The sequence below is a fragment of the Aegilops tauschii genome, chromosome 6 (assembly GCF_002575655.3).
Source record: "Aegilops tauschii subsp. strangulata cultivar AL8/78 chromosome 6, Aet v6.0, whole genome shotgun sequence".
Taxonomy (NCBI): domain Eukaryota; kingdom Viridiplantae; phylum Streptophyta; class Magnoliopsida; order Poales; family Poaceae; genus Aegilops; species Aegilops tauschii.
In genome coordinates, this window is record NC_053040.3 from 56,842,815 (window position 1) to 56,856,992 (window position 14,178).

Here is a 14,178-nt window from a genome sequence, read left to right on the forward strand (position 1 = left end):
CTATAAAGGTTACAACTTTTTCTCACTTTCTCTCTATCTATTTCCTCTCAAAAAATTTTACCTTTCTTTTTTTAGACACAATTGTTTTTTTATGCCTCTTTTTTTAGAATTATTATTTTTATACCTAGGAGCACGTGTAGAGACGGGCTCTTGCAGAGCCCACTCCTTGACTTTGTTAATGCCTCTCTCTCCTCCACATAAGCGGGCTTATAGGACAGTATTTTACGGGTACTACTTGATATGAATGCGGGCAGCTGTTGTCTGAGGGGGGAGGGCCTGGAAGCGGTCCGGACTCCTGCATGGCCCACCTCACATTATCACCATATATTTCTTGGAGTCCGTGCGCGGCGGGCGGGCGATCTCTTCTCCCTCCCCTGTCTCTCTCTTCTCAGCCGACGCCCGCCGAGCGATTAGATTTCGGCTATCGACGGTTTATTCAATTGCAGTCCCACATGTCTGTGAAACTGCAAGACAACGCGTGTCCCTTCTGGTGAGCGGCGTGCGAGCCAGACTGTCGGGGGTGCGACGCCTATGAGTCGTAAGTGTGCCGCCTTTTCTTTTGAAATTGCAAAGCGAAACATTTTCGAGCGATCGATCGATAGAAATCCAGAACAAAATGACGAGGGCGGTGCTTTCCCGCGCGTTAGGCGGGCTAGTTTGAGTGATATGACGTACTATAGTGTCGTCCACTTGCTCCATTTTTACGTGGGAGGAGTGCGAAACACGGCGGATCTGATTTTGATCGAGGGATAACTGTTCCCTGCCAAATAATGAAGCACTGTTAATCTCCAGCGCTGGCCCACAAATTTACACCGGCATTTGTCCGAGGACACTGATGGATGCCATCCAATGCTGCCCGCATACCTTTTGGCAACTATATGAACTAACCGGACGAAATTCATGCAAACAAAGAAAATTTCAAATTAACCAGACAAAATTCATTACATTTCGAAAACTTTTCCTACAAACTGGACGAAATTCATTACACATTTCGCACAAACTGTACTACAACCTACTATAAACCTAATCTAAGCGATCGCCGGCGCCCGACCACCATGTCCGACCATGAACCCGAGAAAGCCGGCCATTGCCTTTGCCTCCTCCTCATCCGCCTCGATAACCTCCTCCTCCGGAGCACAAGGTTCTAAAGATTTCCGCCTCCACGTCGCCGTCAAGCGGCTAATCGGCCGCCGATGTTTATCCCACCAAGCTTGGCGTCGACTGAGTGGAGGAGCGGTGGCTTTCCTGGGACCAGAGCGGCGGCGACCTACCGTGTACTACTCTTCCTCGCTGCCGGCAGCGCCCACGCACGCGCGCTGGCTTCGTGGTAGTGGCGGCGGAGGGCGAACGGGGGGAGCCGGCGATCTCCCTCATCTGCTCCTGCGACAGTACGTCCAAGAGAGCTTTGGAGCGCGCCCGGTGCGGAGCCGCGATGTCCTTCGTCTGCTCCTGCGAGAGTACATCCAAGAGAGATTTGGAGCGCCAGGAGGCCATGGTTGGATTGGTGCCGACAGAAGGAAGGGACCGGACGAGAATGAGTGTGGGTCTTTGGCTATGGCTGGGAGCTGGGGATCAAGTTAATATGGGGGGCGAATGGCAATGAGCCGCGGCAGACGGATGGACGGCTAGCACCGGAGTAGGTTCATCGGGCGTGAATGCGGACGCTGCTTCAGTGACTTAACTGCAGGTGCGTTGGGTCACTGACATGTGGGCCCAATGGGCATCTGGCCCGCATGTCAGTGACACCAACTGCACCTGCAGTTAAGTCCGGTGAATGCGGCATTTACGTTCTGGAGAGACGGTGACCGTTTCAGGCGGGAAGCGCGCGCTAGCGATGGAAGGGGTTTCGGTAGGCCAGGGCGGTCAGATGTTGGCGTGGTGGTAAAATGTGAACTCATGGATGACGTGCCTTTGAAGTGTATGCGTCACGTATTGACAACCAGGCGTCCATGTAACTGGTCTTGTCGCTAGCTAGCCTTCGACGACCACCATTAGACACCACACAACCATGCATAACTTACAAATAATGGACGAATCGATCAGACACAGACTCGTGTGCAGTGGCACTATGATCGGTCGCTCACGATAGTACATACTTCGTACCATAGTACCCTCTCTAGCTAGGCTGTTTTATATATTGTCGTCGTGATGGACAATATACATGAGCAAGGCGCCGAGTCCCGAGTATGACCGTTGGTGTTGAGCCAGGTGAATACATGCTCGGCGTTCGCAGAGGCCTCCATCAAACGTCTAAACAGTAATGTCAGGCACCGCCGGGGCGCGCAGGTGACGGGCTCGCCGTTTCCGTTGTGCCATGAGCAGGACTTTGATTGAGAGGATGACGTGCATGCATTAGCATGGTTTGACAGCATGAGCGTGAGTGTCTGCACGCGTACATGCTACTTGCCTCTATGGACGGTGTGCGCTAATGTGTGCATCACGTATAATATAATGATCAAAGTGAGCTATCAACACAAGTTCGATGACCGCCAATGCATTTTACTCGGTAATAAATGACCAGGATTGACGGGGAATCCAAATTTCATTCGTCTTCTGTCCTTGAGCTCTTGACAAACCAATGCACTATACGGTTGTCCGGCCACTCCACCCCAGAGCTCTCACCATGCGTCATTCATGCCACCGTGCCGCACACTAACCGGTAAGGAAGCAATGGCATCCCGCCGCACCGAGTTCCTCGCAGCCCACGACCGCACACAAAATGGTAGGGAAGCGATGGCATCCCGCCAAGCCGAGTTCATTGCCGCTCGCGACCTCACACCTACGTGGGCAGAATTTGAAGCTGCCAAGGCAGAATGGGCGGTAGAGCAAGAGGCGGCTAAAGCCGCACAGAGGGAGCGGAGAAGTCAGAAAGCACTCAAGAAAAGAGAGGCCCACCGCCGCAAGGAAGAAGATGACGCACGCGCTGCTGCGGAGAGGTCGGCGGAGATCCAAGCAAGGTGGGGTGTCGCCGACAAAGCCGGGAAGGAGAATGACGGCGTCTGGCCAGCATGTGAGAAGTAGTAGTACTAGTAGTTAGTGTGTGTGTCTGTGTCTGAGTAGGAGCATGTACCGGTACTACTATTTGCTACTGTAGTTTTTAGAGCAAATTACCAGTACATTAGCCTAGACTCAATGGAAAAATTCATATCCTATGCATCAAATTGCATATCTTTCTCTATAGGAATTGAGATGCATGTCATCTCACTTCCTATGATTTTCATATTCCTATAAAATTCCTATCCTATGAACGAAAGGAGGCCTCTGCTGGAGTAACTACTGTAGCTAGCAGTACTGCTGGTACAGTAGTTTTCTTCAAGAAGCGGAATTCAACGAAGTCATGATGGTTCCTTCGTCCGAGCAACTTAAAAACGAGACCAACCCGGGCTAGACTAGCCTGTTGGCATTTTTTATAGAAGAAAACTCCGTGAGCACCAAACACTCAAGCCGAGACTTGAACCCTGGTGGGCTGGCTGCGAACCCCGGTGGACTTATAGAAGAATAGTCCAAGCAACTTCACAGTGGGAAAGGTTGGGCCTGTGATTTGACGGCTCATTAGTCATTATTACTGCGGCGCGACGACCTTTCAACTCTTACAACGAAGTAGTGCCAAACACGGCACGTGCTAGATGTCCCACACGTTAGCGAAAGGAGTGGGACATGAACAACGTGGTAGAGTGTCTCCACTTCTTCCACTTCTTGGTCGGAGACCACACGTAGTAGTACGAGTGGTATGAATGATACAAAGTGCGACCCGGAGGGAAAGACACGTCTAGTTGGAAGGTCTCGGGGCATACAAGTAAACAAATATAAAACCTAATATGTGCCCCCAATTAATATAGTAGTAGAGTACTTAGGCACGTACTCCATAACATCACCGTGCATTGCACATACAACATTTAGTGGTATGTAGTAAGAGAAAAATGCCTATATGCCACGCATGTTCATACTATTTGTGCCTTTCTACTTCACTTACTGTGCTACATTACTCAGGTCCGTACATCCATTCCTGGGTACAGGTCCGTCTGGTAGTTCCAGTCCCACGTGTTCTTCATAGATGGAACGATCGTTATCATCGCAGTTAGTGTGGCTCCCCACGATGGAGACTCATCCAAACTATGGCCAGCCTCGACGCGGAGCAGTCGCGTGCACCGGGAAGTGGCGCTCTCTCGGCCATCACGCTGCTTCAAAGCCGGCTCTAGTGAGAGGTCGTCTCCGCTCTGGCCGGGCATTAATGCTGCACTGACGCTCTAGGGCGACGCTGACCGTTTCACGCGGGAAGCACGCGCTGGCAAGGGAGTATTGGTTTTGAACCGTTTCAGGTGTAGTACTGGTAGTTTGCAAAACTACTCAACTATTGCACTCAGTTTCCTAAGAAATTGTGGTAAAAAAGTTACTCCACAGCCCGCTTCCCTTCTCCTTCCTCTTGCACCGCCCGCGCACGTTCGCGGGAAGCGACCGGTCAACCCTTATATAGGAGTGCTAGCACAAAAGGATGCATGCATGACCACTAAAATTTCCAGATTAAAGCGCCGCTCCGGCGGGAGTATGGCGGATGTCGTTACCTTCGGCCGGGCCATGGCTACTGGGCGACGGCGACCAGAGAAGAGGTGGCGGGAGGGGAATGAATGCAACTACTGTTTGGGTTCGCCGTCTCGCTTAAATAAATGCGCACCATCACGTGTACCCACGGGTGCACAAATTGTAACATACGTGTCTGCTTAAGTGGGTGTCACGTAACTGGTGTGTGTGTGTGTGAGATTCTGAGAGACAGAGTGCGTGTGTGCGACTCTACTCTTCGGACATGTACTCAACCTTTTGCATCGGGATATAAGTATAATGGTATTACACTTTAGCTAGTGATTTATGTGGCCATGTTAACGTGGTTGTGTAAAAAAATGTCACTTCCTGCTCGTGATTTGCGTTATATAACTACAAGCAAGATGCTCGTGCATTGCACAAAACATCAATATGCATTTTTTTACAAAACACCTGTTGTGAATGACCCATGCAGGAGTAATCCCATGTGTAGAAACTAAGGATATCTCGAGAATTTTATCGGAAAACTGGTATCTCGAGAATTTCATCGAAAAAATTGAAGATGAGAGATAAGGTGAGGAGGAGTGGAGCGTGGTGGTGACTGGTGGTCGGACTGGGCGGAGGCATGGGGATGGACGGCGCCGGTAGGCGGCAGCGGCCACCATGCTAGATTGTTCCAGAGACTTCCTTTTTTAATTGCTCAGCAATGAGGTTGTGGGAGATAAGAATGTGGAGAGAGGTGCGGGTATCTTTTGTAAAATTATCATAGTTTGCTTTCTATCCGCCAGATATAGATCGGGCGGTCTATATTACAAGATGGAAGGCACACCATCATCACCAACTTGTTTTTTTATAAGAGTAGAGATGATAAGTTTGCTAACTACTAAAGTAAAGTGGAATTTGTCCATGTTATACAAGTAAATTAAGGTGATTGTTTATCATACGGGTAAGGTTGGATGAAGGGTGGTAGGAACAAATGCTCCGCCTAGAGCAGGTGTGTGTGAGATGGAGTCTTAGTGCGTGCGTGTGTGTCTGGGTGGGGGGTGGGTGGGTGGGTGGGTGCGTGCGTGCGTGTGTGTGTGGAGTGGGGGGTGGGTGCGTGTGTGTGTGTGTGACGCGGGGTCCTCGGTGGCGGATGTAATTTAAGTGTGCGTGGCTACATCATAGAGAGGTGATGTGTATGGCAGAGGCCACCAACGATGGGGTGCGAGAGAGAAAAGGCCCGTAGAGAGGGAAGAGAAGGTGTGTGCGCGTGAGAGGAGTCGACATCGAGAGAACGTGTTTGTGTGAGAGACACCAAGGAAGACTACTATATATTGATGGTGCATGTAGGCGGGAATTAAATGAAGGGATGGCCTTATTAGTTTTGGGGATATAGGGGAAGAGTGAGAGGGGGGGGGGGGTAGCTAGAAGGAGATTGTTAAGTGTGAGTGTGTGTTTTACCCATCCATACGAAAGTTATGTGCACACAAGAAGAGAACGATTCGATGTGGCGTTAGGGTTGAGGGTAATTAACTACATATGGAGACATCGAGACCTTGAACGTGCATATGCGAGAGGTATACATGTATACGTGGATGTGTGTGTGTGCGCGCGCGCATGATCGAGATAAAAGAAAGAAGACATAAGTCATAAGATCAACGACATGGGAGAGACGGATCGGTATGACAATATGCATGCATGTGAGAGTGCAGGGAAGAAGGCCCGACAATTGAGCATGTGTTTTTGTCTTTAAGAGATAGTGGCGTGGGCTGGAGCATGCATCTATGGCGAGCAGAGGGAGTGAGACACAACGATTGTGCAAAAGAGATCAACCTATAAATGCATGTATGGAGAGACATATATAGTGTGGGTGATAGGAAGCAAGAGTGCGTGCGAGAAAGAAATGTTGATGGAGAAACTACAAATAGATACAGAGATGGAAATGCTAGCTAGAGGGACATCGGCTAGTTTGAGTGTTGGAGATGACCGCCGGGTGGTTCAGAGGGTGAAGTTATGTGTGTGTGAGAGAAAGATAAAAAAGGGCACTTGACTGCATGTAGAGAGAAACATACATAGTGTGCGTGATAGGAAGCAAGAGTGAGGGCGAGAAAGAAGGTTGATGGAGAAACATATAAATAGAAAGATAAAGATGCTAGCTAGTGTGCGTTAGAGATAGGAGTCGAGTGGATCAGAAGGCTGAGTTATGTGTGTGGGTGTGAGAGAGATGGAGAAAGGGTGCATGTGACTCACATACAAACAAATATCGGAGAGAAATAAGATCCCGAGAGTCGGAGTTTTGTGTCTGCGAGAGAGAAAGATATTTCAAAACGAGAGTGATAGCTAGAGAGACATATGAGGAAACGCAAGATATCTCTAGGGAGAGAGAGTGTGTGTGAGCGACATACAAGAGAATGGTGGAGAGATATGAGACCCTGGGAGACAGAGTTTGTGTTTGTGTGTGAGAAAGAGATATTTAAGAGTCGTAGCTTCTCAAACCTAAGGTGTGAAAGACATCTCTGTGTGAGAGGGTGTGTGCGAGCGGGAGTGGCACACAGGGGAATAGTAGAGAGAAATGAAACCCCGGGAAACGAAGTTTGTGTTTGTGTGAGAGAAAGAGATTTAACATGGAGAATCATAGTTAGAGACACATAGCAGGGAGCGAGATATACTTAGAGAGAGATAGAGTGATGGAGGTCGAGGGAGAGAGTACCGTCAGTGTGTTACAAAGATAAAAGATCATTGTCAACATACAGGTAGCACGAGAGATACTCGAGAGACGATGAATGCGTATAGGTCTAGAGAGATACCCCTATATAAGCATGAGTGATAGCTATATGAGACGAATATCCGGATTAAAGGGGATTCAAATATTTAATCTGGAGATCACGACATCGATAATATCATAACGCAAATTGGTGGATCAAACATGCATATTCATTTGAATTTGGGGACACGTGTAATGTTATATAGTTTATCAATATTAGTGATCCATAGATTCTTTAATTAGAGACAATGCATGGTTTATATGCAATTAATGTCTAAACGTGATTACACTATATGTTGCGTGTGTGAAACACATTATACATGTTTGAGAAGTAAAAAAAACCCGCATGAAACACACATTAATTGGAGACAGTTAGCGAGGAATGCATACATTGGATTTCAACATAAAGTGGTTTCAAATATTTGAAAATCCAAATTAAGATGGATACAACCTTATGAATCTGAGATCATGCCATTTGTAAACCATATTTATGTATAAAGGGTGTTGTGCTTTTGAAAGTATATATATAAAAAATTATGTATATAGAATTTTATTCCAATCAAAAATGGATCCTGCCCGAACAAAAATTGAATACAAACTGGATTCGAATTGAGTTGGCACAGTAAACGTGCACTCTTGCTCTGCAAAAATTTGAACGAAGCAGGGAAAGTCGCAGTAACCCCCCGAAACCAAAATCTGCGAGATGGAAATTACTGGCTATCCCTGCCATGCAAAGCCTATCGGCTCGATTTCTATAGGTTTCGATAGGGGTAGATTTGTAATTTCACTCAAACATGACATAACTGCCTCTCACCCGGATTCATACACAGTGGGCGCCAAAACACAGTGTCTCCTCGGCCGAAATTGACTCCCTCCTTGATTCATACACGGTGGGCGCCAAAAACAAACTCTCATCGGCAAATATTCGGTGTATGCGAGATTACCGTCCTATCCCCAACCGACTAATATTGGTGTGATGTAGGAAATTTTAAACGGGGGCGAAGTTTGTAAATTTCCTCGCATTTGAGACAAGCACGCCTTGAAGACATGGTTCGCCTTCCTCTCTCCCTCCATTTCCTCATTCGTACTCCGTGGGCACCAAAACACCCTCTCGACCCCAGCCTCCTCCGTCCGCCACCCCAACCACCGCCGTCCTCCTCCACCATGCCGGAATTGATACCCCGACGCCGTCGGCCATTACAAGAGATCGACCTCTCTCATCAACGGCTTCGTCCACCTTGCCGGTGCCGCTCCCACGAACGTCTCGTCCACCGCGCCACGCCGCCACCGTCTACCCTCCTAGATCTGCTTCCACGCCGCCGACAGCCATCGCTACCGTAGCACTGTGAAATTCTCAGCAGATGCATACACAGCACCGCACCAGAGGCGGTACTCTTTCGTATCTGCTCAACTTATTTATCACATCAAGAAAATAGATCTCCACTGTTTTACTCTGATTTCTTGTCCATCACTTACTTGTTAGTTGAAAGCAAACATTGGTTGCGAAGTTGCCTTTTTCCGGTTTGCACCTTCAGATCCGCCATGGCACGGTCAACACTATACTCGCAATGCTTATGGTTTTCCCCTTTTATATTCCACACTAGTTAAATGATAGTAGATTAAATTTCAAAATTGGGTCAGTCGATTTTGAGAGCTCGCTGGAGTTTGCCGGTGGGAAGGAAGGGGCTCGGGTGGGGAAGGTGGTTGTGGGGGGGTGGTGGTGGGGCCTCACCGAACGAAGAAAACTCGACGCGGGTGGGGGCGGGGCTGGGGGGTGGGGGTGGCGGTGGAACACATGCGATGGGGGCCGGTTGTTCGGGCGGCGGCCCGTGCGGTGTTCTGTATGGGAAGCACAGTATGTTCCTGTGACGCCCGGATAATTAAGCTACAGTGAACCTCTGCTAATGATGCCACGTCACTTCGATTGCTGTTGCTAATCTCACGTTAGTTCGAAACCGATTTAAATTCAAAGTCAAAATCAAGCAAACAATAAAAGTTTTCAAATATTAAAACTAAAATGTTCTTCATGTGCCAAATAATCCATACCTAATATTGGTAGTGAACTAACTTTTTTGCAAATGTCTAAGTGCCCTAAACCACTTTAAAACAGTGGCTAAAACTATAGTTTAAATGCCTTTTTAAATTATGAAGGTTGCAAACTATTTCAAAAGCCTCACAATATTTTTGTGGCAGTGCCCAATAATTCTTTGAAATTGTTTCGGCCAGTGGCATAATTTTGCAAAGTCATTATTGGCTAAACAGAAAATGCAAAAGCTGCTGAAAATAAAAAAGAAAAACAAAGAAAAGGAAAAAGGAAAAGCAGAGAGAGAGAAAGCCCCTGCCCCACTTGGGCTTCGGCCCACCCGAGCCAGCTGGCCCAGCAGGCCGGCCCACTCCCCCTCATCGGTCGCTCCCTCCCCTTCCTGTTCCTCTGCTCCGTGTCGCTACAGGGGCGAGGTCGACCCCGACCACCTCGCCGGCCTCGCCGGGAGAGGATAAGGGCAAAGCCACGGGCTCCCCTCGTCTCCCCACCCCACATGCCCCCTCGCCCTCCCCCGAAACCCTAGCGCGCCCACAATCCCCCTCTCGTCCCCTTCCTCGCCTCTGTTTGAGATGCCCGAGCGCCCCCGTCACCGTCGATCGCCGTAGCCGTGGCCACCGTCGTCCGTTCGTCACCCCGGCAAGTCCTACAGCTCCGCCGTGGTCCTCTGCTTCCACTACACCGCTGGATCGAGCCCCGGAGCCCCTCGCGTCGCCGCACTCTTCTTCTTCTCCGGCTCGGCCACCGCATCGTCCTCGTTCTTGATCTACGCCACCGGTCCTCCCCGAGCCCTCTGCCCTGACCCCACGCTCCCCCGGTGAGCTCCTGCGCCGAACGCGCCGTCCCCTGCCCTCTCTAGCCGCCCGTAGCCACTACCCCGACGAAGCCCGAACCACCGCCGCCTCGTTTGGTCGCCGGCGCGTCTCCGGTGACCTTTTGGTCACGGGCTAGTGCCCAACGTGCTCGTCACGCTGCTTAGAGAACGCCCCGCCCTTCCGTTCAAGCTGCTACACGCCGTAGCGCCGTCATCGTCGAGCACCCGTACGCGCCGCCGCCTCTGCTCGTCGCCGGCGCCGATGCCGGCCAAGTCTGGCTGCGCTACCGCCACCACTCGATGCGCGACACCGTCAGCGTTCGAACACAAGCAAAACCGCGCAAAATGGTGCCCCGTAGTGAATTTCCGAGCGTCTCCGGCGAACTCGCCGCCGCGGAGAGCTCGCCGGTGCAACTCCGGTGCCGGCCGCCGACGTGGCTGGCCTGGGGCCACCCCAGAGCCACTGCCAGTGGGCCCCGTGGGTCCCAGTTGATTGGGTTGACCCAGTCAACTGCTGACCAGGTAGCCCAGTACCACTGACACATGGGCCCCACCGTCTATATTAATTAATTAAAATGTTTTAATAATTAAAACCTAATTAGTTACTAATTAGAGACTGACATGTGGGGCCCAGTAACTATTTAACCTCAGATTAGTTTAATTTAAACTCTGTTAATTAACAGTGGCTGACATGTGGGCGCCACCTGTCTGGGTTGACTGGTCAGCCGACCTGTTGACCTGCTGACGTCAGCATTGCACCATGCTGATGTCATAATTCCCTTTTTTGTTAATTTAAAAAATTCCAGAAAATGGTTTAATCTTTGAAAATTCATATAAAATAATCCGTAACTCGGATGAAAATGTTTTCTACGTGAAAGTTGCTCAGAAAAACCCAACGAATCCGAATACGCTGTCCGTTCATCTGTCACGTGCCCCTAGCATGCTGAACATGGAACATTCCCCCTCCGGTCATCTGTTTGATACAGGTCCGGAACCGGGAATACATTCCCAGTTGAATTCCCCCTTCACCTTTATCGTGTAGCCATACGTTAGGTCACACCCGGCACATCACATTGCCATGTTATGCTTTGTGATGCTTTGATTGCTCTGTTATTTATTGTGTTCCCCCTTCGTTACTTCTTTCCGGTAGACCCTGAGACCGATGCCGGTACCCCTGTGATCGACTACATCGACGACGAACCCTTCTTGCCAGAGCAACCAGGCAAGCCCCCCCCCCCTTGATCACTAGATATCGCCTATTCTTCTCTATACTGCTTGCATTAGAGTAGTGTAGCATGTTACTAATTTCGGTTAATCCTATTCTGTTGCATAGCCTGTCATTGTCGCTACAGTTGTTACCCTTACCTGCTATCCTACTGCTTAGTATAGGATGCTAGTGTTCCATCAGTGGCCCTACACTCTTGTCCGTCTGCCATGCTATACTACTGGGCCGTGATCACTTCGGGAGGTGATCACGGGTATATACTCTATACTTTATATACATGACACATGTGGAGACTAAAGTCGGGTCGGCTCGTTGAGTACCCGCAAGTGATTCTGATGAGGGGGCTGAAAGGACAGGTGGCTCCATCCCGGTAGAGGTGGGCCTGGGTTCCTGATGGCCCCCGACTGTTACTTTGTGGCAGAGCGACAGGGCAGGTTGAGACCACCTAGAAGAGAGGTGGGCCTGGCCCTGGACGGCATTCGTGGATACTTAACACGCTTAACGAGATCTTGGTATTTGATCTGAGTCTGGCCATTTGGTCTATACGCACTAACCAACTACGCGGGAACAATTATGGGCACTCGACATCGTGGTATCAGCCGAAGCTCTTTTTGACGTCAGCGACTGAGTGGCGCGCGCCGCATTGGACCGTAAGCTCGCACTTGTATTAAGGGGGCTAGGTCTGCTTCCGGCCGCGTACGCAACATGCAGGTGTGCAATGGGCGATGGGCCCAGACCCCTGCGCGCATAGGGTTTAGACCGGCGTGCTGACCTCCCTGTTGAGCCTAGGTAGGGCTGCGACGTGTTGATCTTCCGAGGCCGGGCATGACCCAGAAAAGTGTGTCCGGCCGAATGGGATCGAGCATGTTGGGTTATGTGGTGCACCACTGCAGGGAAGTTTATCTATTCGAATAGCCGTGTCCCTCGGTAAAAGGACGACCCGGAGTTGTACCTTGACCTTATGACAACTAGAACTGGATACTTAATAAAACACACCCTTCCAAGTGCCAGATATAACCCGGTGATCGCTCTCTAACAGGGCGACGAGGAGGGGATCGCCAGGTAGGATTATGCTATACGATGCTACTTGGAGGACTTCAATCTACTCTCTTCTACATGCTGCAAGGTGGAGGCTGCCAGAAGCGTTGTCTTCGACAGGATTAGCTATCCCCCTCTTATTCTGGCATTCTGCAGTTCAGTCCACCGATATGGCCCTTTACACATATACACATGCATATGTAGTGTAGCTCCTTGCTTGCGAGTACTTTGGATGAGTACTCACGGTTGCTTTTCTCCCTCTTTTCCCCTTTCTATACCTGATTGTCGCAACCAGATGCTGGAGTCCAGGAGCTAGAAATCCCGAGGATGATTCTACATGGAGTTCGGCTTCGAGGAGTAGTTAGGAGGTCCCAGGCAGGAGGCCTTGCCTTTTCGATCGTTGCTACTTTTGTGCTAGCCTTCTTAAGGCAAACTTGTTTAACTTATGTCTGTACTCAGATATTGTTGCTTCCGCTGACTCGTCTATGATCAAGCACTTGTATTCGAGCCCTCGAGGCCCCTGGCTTGTATTATGATGCCTGTATGACTTATTTATGTTGTAGAGTTGTGTTGTGATATCTTCCCGTGAGTCCCTGATCTTGATCGTACACATTTGCGTGCATGATTAGTGTACGGTCGAATTGGGGGCGTCACAAGTTGGTATCAGAGCCGACTACCTGTAGGAATCCCCCTTTCCAACTCCTTGGCCGAATTCGAGTCTAGTCATTGAAAAACTTTTACTAACATGGCTGTGTGGCTTACGGGCCCACGTCGCCATTGGGTGGTAGTAGGATCTTTTATTCCTCGACCTTTACTCTAGGACTCTGAACACTCTCCTATTCGGGTTAAATGATTTTGCTAAAAAGACTAACTGTAGGTTCTCGTAAATACTATCTCCCGGAGAGCCCCTTATCACACATGGTCGCCGACTGCACTAGAAGATGTTGAAGATACTCTTCGATCATTCCCGAGACCCTTGTGCCCTCTGCCTTTTCAATTCCCTACTACCGATATATCCATATGGATAACGACATACACTTGTTGTTCATACAATTACTCTGAGTTTCTCTTGTTATTACCGGATACATCGAATTACTCTCCGGCTTTTAAGAATCCCTTGTACCACTGCCTTGTAGTTCCTTGCCGCAGAAATACCCATACGGATAATTACTCGCACCTACCGAGTATCGACTCATCCCCAGTTGATTCATGTATTTCACAATAGTCTTCAAAATACTGTTCAATCTTCTGAAAATCCTCAGGAGCCTATTTCTCTTGAAATTCTTGTTTGCTTGCATTATGGTTAATCCCATAAGTCTCGTAATCTTATTGGCATCTCTTGTCATTATCATTTTGAGTCTGTTGATGCAATTTGTTGCGAATGCTCGCAATCCTCAATCAGTTCCTAGAATTCATCCTTCCGGCTCAGACGTCATTTTAAACGTGAGCTGGATCCCGACCTATCAAATTGCCATCGATTGTACCCCTAAGCCTACTCAACTTATCCATCCTTGATCAGAGCGTTGCTTCTGACCCCCTGATTTGGAAATCATAATTCTTTTGCATTTGAACTTTGAGTTAGTCAATTGTTTCTATAATCAGATCTCCTTGCATTCTTCTTCCTCAGGTTGAGTACCGATGCTCACATCAGATCCCTTGTGGACCATCGGTTCCTTTGTTGGATTTTATCCGACAGTGTCCTTCATATTGAATAACCTTGTGAGCCTTTCCATGGGTATATAATGCCTTTGGTAAATTGTATCATCTGCTTTTGAACA